The following is an 8,076-nucleotide window of genomic DNA, read 5'->3' on the forward strand; positions in this document are numbered from 1 at the left end:
AGCAGAAATTGCTTCAACAGAAATGATTTTACTCGAAATTTCTGTATTTGCAATTTGTATAATATCTATTTCTTTATTGCCTACAGGGGGCTAAACATAGAGGGGACATACAAAGGGATTAAGTCGATAACATCAACCCCAGTGGGTAACTGGTACTTATTTAATTGACCCCGAAAGGATGAAAGGCAAAGTCGACCTCAGCGGAATTTGAACTCAGAACATAATGGCAGACAAAATACCTATTTCTTTACTACCCACAAGGGGATAAACAGAAAGGACAAACAAGGACAGACAAACGAATTAAGTCGATTATATCGACTCCACTGCGTAACTGGTACTTATTTAATCGACCCCAAAAGGATAAGAGGCAAAGTCAATCTCGGCAGAATTTGAACTCAGGCAGATGAAATACCACAAAGCATTTTGCTCGGCGTGCTAACGATTCTGCCAGCTCACAACCTTTGTATAATATCATCATCATATAATGTCCGTTTTCGATGCTGGCATGGGTTGGACAGTTTGACTGGAGACTGGCAAGCCAGGAGGCCACACCACGCTCCAATCTGATCTAGCAATGTTTCTACAGCTAGATGCCCTTCCGAACGCCAACCACTCTGAGAGTGTAGTGGGTGCTTTTTATGTGCCACCGGCACAGGAGCCAGTCAGGGAGCACTGGTATCGGCCATGTTCGAATGGTGCTTTTTACATGCTACTGGCACAGGAACCAGTCAGGATGGGCGGGCTGGCATCAACCACATTCAGATGGTGCTTTTTATGTGCCACCGGTACAGAGAGCCAGTCAGGTGGAACTGGCATTGGCCACAACTATAATTTCCATTTGATAGTGATTTGATTTGATTTTGATGGTTTCCTTTACCTCGTTTCAGTCATTAGACTGTGGCCATGCTGGGGCACCACCTGGGAGAATTTTTTCTCTTTTATTCGAATGAATTGACCCCAGTACTTTTTTAAAGTATGGTACTTATTCTATTGTTCTCTTTTGCCAAACCACTAAGTTACAGGGATGTAAACACACCAACACCAGTTGGAGGACAAACATAAACACAAAGACACTCAGACATAGATATATATACATCAGGTTTCTTTCAGTTTCCATCTACCAAATTCACTCACAAGACTTTGGTTGGCTCAAGGATGTAGAAGACACTTGCCCAAAGGTGGCACACTATGGGACTGAACCCATAACAATGTGGTTGTGAAGCAAGCTTCTTACCACACAGCCACACTTGTTTTGTACAGTTTCCTTTAGCAGCTAATGAATTGGAAAGATTAAGATTTATCAAATCTGATTAAAATAACTATAAATAACATTGTTTGTTACCTCCTACCTGAGTACACCTGAAACTGTTTGATAATCTGAGGAAATACAGTTTTTGAAATAAATTCAACGAATGGACATTTGAGTATCTGATGTTGGTATGAGTTTCAAAACAGACAGCTAGATAATAACATGGTCTTCCTACACATGTGGCAGGAACATACAGTTGTTATATTACCTCTTTTATGATTCATGATCAAAACGATATATTTACTGAATGTCGTAGAAACGGTGAATGGAACCATCTGTAATTAAGATTTATGAGAGGTCATATTTCACATCACTTACTGCTTGATAAGTTACAGGAAAATTTACGCAGGTTAATATTGAAATGGTAATTTTTCAAAATATTGGCTGTAACCAAAATATTTTTGGATGTGATTATATTATGAAGGTTTATTATCAATTCCAGTCAAGAACTGTTTTAAATCATGAAACCATTTTTCTGTAAAAACAAATAATTTAGGATTGAAAGGGTTAATTGAGAAATAAAACAACTGGCAATTCCCATAATAAAATAAAGTAATTACCTGCTTGGTAAAAGGGTAGAATCTTTTCTACTCTGGGAACAAGGCCTGAAATTTTTTAGGGAGGGGGCCAGTCAATTAGATCAACCCCAGTATGCAACTGGTACTTAATTTATCAACCCCAAAGGATGAAAGGCAAAGTCAACCTCGGTGGAATTTGAACTCAGAATGTAAAGACAGATGAAATACCGCGAAGCATTTCGCCTGGCCTGTCACTGTTTCTGCCAGCTTGCCACCTTTGAAAGGGTAGAATCTGAGAAAACTAGTGAGGCACTGTGTCAGCAAAAGCTAATCAGAAAACTAAACTGATCGTAGCAGTACTTCTTTGTTTTTAAGGCTTTGCAAAGTTGGCTTGAGCAAGTTCCTCTGTTCTTTAAATTCACCCACACTCTGTCGTGTATGCACACTGACATTACACATTCAGTGGAGCATACTAGCTATATATATCATCATCATCATCGTTTAACGTCCGCCTTCCATGCTAGCATGGGTTGGACGATTTTGACTGAGGGCTGGTGAGCCAGATGGCTGCACCAGGCTCCAATTTTGATCTGGCAGAGTTTCTACAGCTGGATGCCCTTCCTAACGCCAACCACTCTGAGAGTGTAGTGGGTACTATTTACGTGCCACCAGCATATTTATTTGAGAGAGAGAGAGATTATAGGGAATATTTATAAATTAAAAAAATCTGTTCGTCTGCATGTCTTACTGGCAAAAAGCTATTAGTAGTCCGTATTTTAATACTGTACATTAAATGATATTTATTTCTCACTGGATGGACAACTTTTTTGTTGATCCTACCAAATGAAACAGTAAATCATCATCATCATCATCATCATTTAACATTCGTTTCCCATGCTGGCATGGGTTGGATAGTTCAACAGGAATTGGCAAGGTCAGGATCCACACCATGTTCCATTGTCTGTTTTGGCAGGATCTCCACAGATGGATGCCCTTCCTAACGACTACCATTTTAAAATTGAATAAAGAATGTGTGTGTGTGTGTATACATATGTATGGATGTTTTTCTATAAGTGTGTGAGTTACATGTACACAAACACACACACAGATGCGCAGTCATGTCACATTAATCTAATGGCTTACTCTATATTTTTGAAGATTACAAATTTGTTACCTTGAAACAAGAATATAATTAATAGTGACTTTGAAGTTTCAGCCAGTTAAACCATTCATGTTCAGGGGAATACACATGCTCTGGATTTACAGCCAACAGTGAAGGCGCATGGCTCAGTGGTTAGAGCGTCGAGCTTACGACCGTGAGGTTGTGAGCTCGAATCCTGGACCGGGCTGCGTGTTGTGTTCTTGAGCAAGATACTTTATTTCACGTTGCTCCAGCTAACTCAGCTGTAGAAATGAGTTGCGACGTCATGGGTGCCAAGTTGTGTCGGCTGCTGCCTTTCCCTTGGATAACACTGGTGGCGTGGAGAGGGGAGGCCGGTATGCATGGGCGACTGCTGGTCTTCCATAAACAACCTTGCCCAGACTTGTGACTAGGAGGGTAACTTTCTAGGTGCAATCCCATGGTCAGTGTCATGACCGAAGGGGGTCCCGAGCCGAGCCCGGATTGGCTAAATTTTGAAGTCACTGCCAAAAATATTCTTGTTTAAGAATTATATATATATATTATATATATATATATATATATATATATATATAATCAAAATAAGCAACAAGGATATCCAAGGTAGTGTAGTACAATCATTTCATGCTACTTCATTTTATTAAACAATGTAAGTATTACATGAGTTTTAAAATGTAGAGCAATCTTCAGCCACATATAGAATTTTTTTAATTAAATGGACAATGTACAGTTTTATACTTATTTTATTTGCCAACATTACAAAGAGGGTAGATATATAGACAGAGAGGTTAATTTCATCATTAAGAACATGGTAGTAGAAGGTCCTTCTCCATCTGTAGATTTTTTTACACTGAGTCACTTTATTATCAAGATTTATTAATGGGGGGAATTTTGCTGAACTTATATATATACACACACACTCACACCATTGCAGGTAATGGTCTTTCAAACACCACCTAAGATCATATTTCAAATAACAATAGATTATATAATAATAGAGCCCCTGAGAATTGTAATAAGCTAAAAATATGTAATTGTAAAAATATCAATGACTGCCCATTAAATGGAAAATGCCTTGTGAGAAACACAGTATAACTGATATAGTGTAATTATGCATTCATGTTCAGGGGAATACACATGCTCTGGATTTACGGCCAACATTTTCAAGAAGCGTTTTTATCTATAATCGTGTGCTCTCTTTCAAAAATCCTAAATCGACTCAATCAACATCATTGGCTGAATGTGCGTGGCAACTCAAACACCTTTCAGTGGAAAATAGAATAATTTGAAACTCTATGCACAGAAGAATGAAGGCTTTACTGGTTATGCGGCAAAGCAAATTTTACTTTCTGGTAAACGACTTCCAAATAAACGAAACAAATTCATTATCAATTGCAACTGCAAGTTTTTTTGTTTTTTTTTTTAACCTTTACAAAGAAAACAGAAGAAAAAGAAAACTCAAATGAACTAAGACATCTAACTTAACCTGCAAGTAAACATCTTACAAAATATTTGGTTCTGTCTCTATATTAACTGCTTTTTGTCTTGCCTTTCTTATCCCTAAGAGACTTCTGCTTCAACTATTTAAATGTTATATCATTTATTAACAATTGTTGTGGTTATTATTATTATTATTTTTATTATTATTATTATTATTATTATTATTATTATTATTATTATTAGCATATTATTCTAAGTCGTATTAGTTTATTGCATATATCAAAGGGCATTACTTCCAACAATTGACAGGTCTCTTCGTATATCCCTAAAACTTCCTAGATTTTATTAAGACAAGCTCTATTATCCAACTTAAGTCAACAAATGTATATCTGCATGTACATATGGACAGAAGAATGTAGGTGAACAGCTTTGTGTGTGTGTGTGTGTGTGTGCACATATATAAATGCGTGTATGTTTGTGTGTCTATATATACATGTGTGTCTATATATATATACAGGCGCAGGAGTGGCTGTGTGGTAAGTAGCTTGCTAACCAACCACATGGTTCTAGGTTCAGTCCCACTGCGTGGCATCTTGGGCAAGTGTCTTCTGCTATAGCCCCGGGCCGACCAATGCCTTGTGAGTGGATTTGGTAGACGGAAACTGAAAGAAGCCTGTCGTATATATGTTTATATATGTATATATGTGTATGTGTGTGTGTTTGTGTGTTTGTCCCCATAGCATTGCTTGACAACCGATGCTGGTATGTTTACGTCCCCGTCACTTAGCGGTTCAGCAAAAGAGACTGATAGAATAAGTACTGGGCTTACAAAGAATAAGTCCCGGGGTCGATTTGCTCGACTAAAGGCGGTGCTCCAGCATGGCCGCAGTCAAATGACTGAAACAAGTAAAAGAGTGAAAAAAAAAAAAAAGAGTATGTATATGCACATACATGTATGTGTGCATGTATGTATGTATAACATGTCTGTATATCTGCATGTATTCCATATGGTTTGTATATAATTTTTAGTATATGAACTTATCTCACCTCATATATGCAAATTTCTTAACTTTGATGTGAGTCTATCTGCATCATGCACTGGGATCTCTCTTTCGATAAAGAAACACGTGAGTTAGTAGAATAAGGATTAAAGGCAATTGACAGAACAACGCTGCCGGGAAAATTCAAGTGTTGGATACTGCAATTTGAACTGTACCCAAGAATAATGTGGCCATTGCAAATGTACGAAATAGCCTCAAGTAGAGTAGAAAGGATGGAGCAAAGATGCAGGGTGTTTATCAGAAAATGGCTTGGTCTGCCGAAACCACTGAATACAACTGCACTATATGGAAAACCCGTGCTGCAACTACTAATAACATCAATCGCCAAAGAATATAAGGCAGGAAAGGCAAGGACAGTAATGATGCTAAGGTATTCGAAAGACCAGAGCATCCGGGAAAACCCTCCAAAGGTATGATCAAAGAGGAAATGGAAGGCAGAAGAGGCAGTAAACAGGGCAATTGGAAAACTAAGGCATGCAGATATAGTCGGAGCGACGCAAGAAGCTAGAACCGGCCTGGGGTCGCAAAATTTCAGGCCATTTTGCAAGAGCAGTGTAAAGGAGATGAAAGAGGCAGTGGTATACGAAGTGAGAAAGGAGGAAGAAGAAAGGCGAAATGTACATTTGGTGCAATGCAGTCAACAGGGACAGTGCCTGAGATGGGAGGAATGTGTGATCAACCGCAGAATATCATGGAAGGAACTTTGGGCTTGGGAACAAGCAAGAACATCCTTCCAGATCAAGTCTACCTTCGACGTTCTACCTTCACCGGCGAACTTAGTCCGGTGGAACATAAACAAAACCGATGAGTGTAGATGCGGAGAGAAAGCGACAGACATGTTCTGTCAAGTAGCAGACAAGCACTTGAAAGATATACTTGGCGGCATAATCAAGTCCTCGGCGTCATAAGCGCAGCACTCAAGGAGAAGATCAAGAGGTACAATAGGGGAGAGTACCCAAAAGTAGAAACGCGCAGGAAAGTATACATCCGCAAGGAGGGAAAAGGTTATAAAACCAGGCTTACAAGTAAAGTATACAAGATAGACGAAAGATGGAAGGGATACTGGGAGGTGACCATGGACTTGGAAAGACAAGTAATATTTCCACTAATAAAAACAACAAAAAGACTGGATTTAGTTCTATGGAACAGAGACTGGAGAATGGGAATTTTACTAGAACTGACAGTACCTTGGGAAGAAAACATCGGCAATGCAGAGGAACAAAAAGAGAAGAGGTATGAAAAGCTAATCGAAGAATGCAGAGAACAGGGATGGAATGTCGAATACTATCACCTGGCAGTGGGGGCTAGAGGCTTCATTGAAAAGAAAATGACAACGCTTTTCAAAAGAAGATTTGTTTTTTCTAGCCCTGAGCTGCGTAAACTAATAAGGAGAGTACAGGATGCGGTCGAAAAAGCCAGCTTCTATATATGGCTGAAGCGGGAAGACCGAAAATGGCTTGAAAGTCATAAACACACTGACGGGAAATAACATCACTAGGTGAGACAAGCTGACTGACAGGTGACGGTCGTTTAGAAAAAGCGCGGGCTAAAACTACGCGCCTTCACTAGTCAGTTAAGGTGAGACAGTGTCACGTGACAACTTGCTGGGGCTGCCTGCTGGAGCCTATGTAGCAGGTATTTAAAGGGAAAAATTTGAAAAGACAGTCAGTCACCAGCTGACACTCGCTGATGATACATCGAAGAGGCCAGGGAACAGAAGAAAGAAGAAGAAAAAAGACATGCACCCAACACCAGAGCTGAAGACACCTCCGAAAGGTGGGGCCCTGCCATGTCAAAACGGTAGAGAAGTAAGGGCCGAAACCCAACGTGGTTCCCCCTGATGATGTCTTGAGCTAACTGGATCCTATAAAGGAGCTGTTGTGGTAGCAGACCACAAAACACGGTTGTAATTCCTTCCTACATGCGTGTGTATGCATATGAGGTGCATGTGCATATGTGTGTGTGTATCAGCTTGTATAGAAACATATGTACGTGTGGCATTTCGGTATGGTACCATATGTATGTGTGTACATATGTATTTATAAATATCACCGTGATCACCATAACCGACCAGGCTATCAGATGTTGTTACACATTGCTAGTCACAATGCGCTTTGCATTGTTTTTTTTAGCCTTCAAATGATGCCACCCCGCTGGCTAAGCGAGCAGGCCAACAGTAGAAAGAGTGAGAGAAAGTTGTGGCAAAAGAGTACAGCAGGTATCGCCACCACCACCCTGCAGGAGCCTCGTGGAGCTTTAAGTGTTTTCGCTCAATAAACACTCACAACGCCCGGTCTGGGAGTCGTACGACCGCGAGTTCGCTGCCCTAACCACTGGGCCATTGCGCCTCCACTTTTTTTTTAATAAATATACATGTGTATATATGTGTATGTATATATACATACATGTATGCTTGCACATGTTATGAAGCTGCAACACTGCATCTGTATTTGAAAGAGACAAATGTAATGTTAGAAAGGGGAGATGGCTGCTAAATGTTTATACTCTATTGTATTAAGTGAGTATTGGTAAATACAAGCTACATTGATAGCTTGGATCTCAGATATATCAAAAACAAATACATCTATATTAGTTATCTATCTAACT

This window comes from Octopus sinensis, linkage group LG2 (assembly GCF_006345805.1).
Source record: "Octopus sinensis linkage group LG2, ASM634580v1, whole genome shotgun sequence".
NCBI lineage: Eukaryota > Metazoa > Mollusca > Cephalopoda > Octopoda > Octopodidae > Octopus > Octopus sinensis.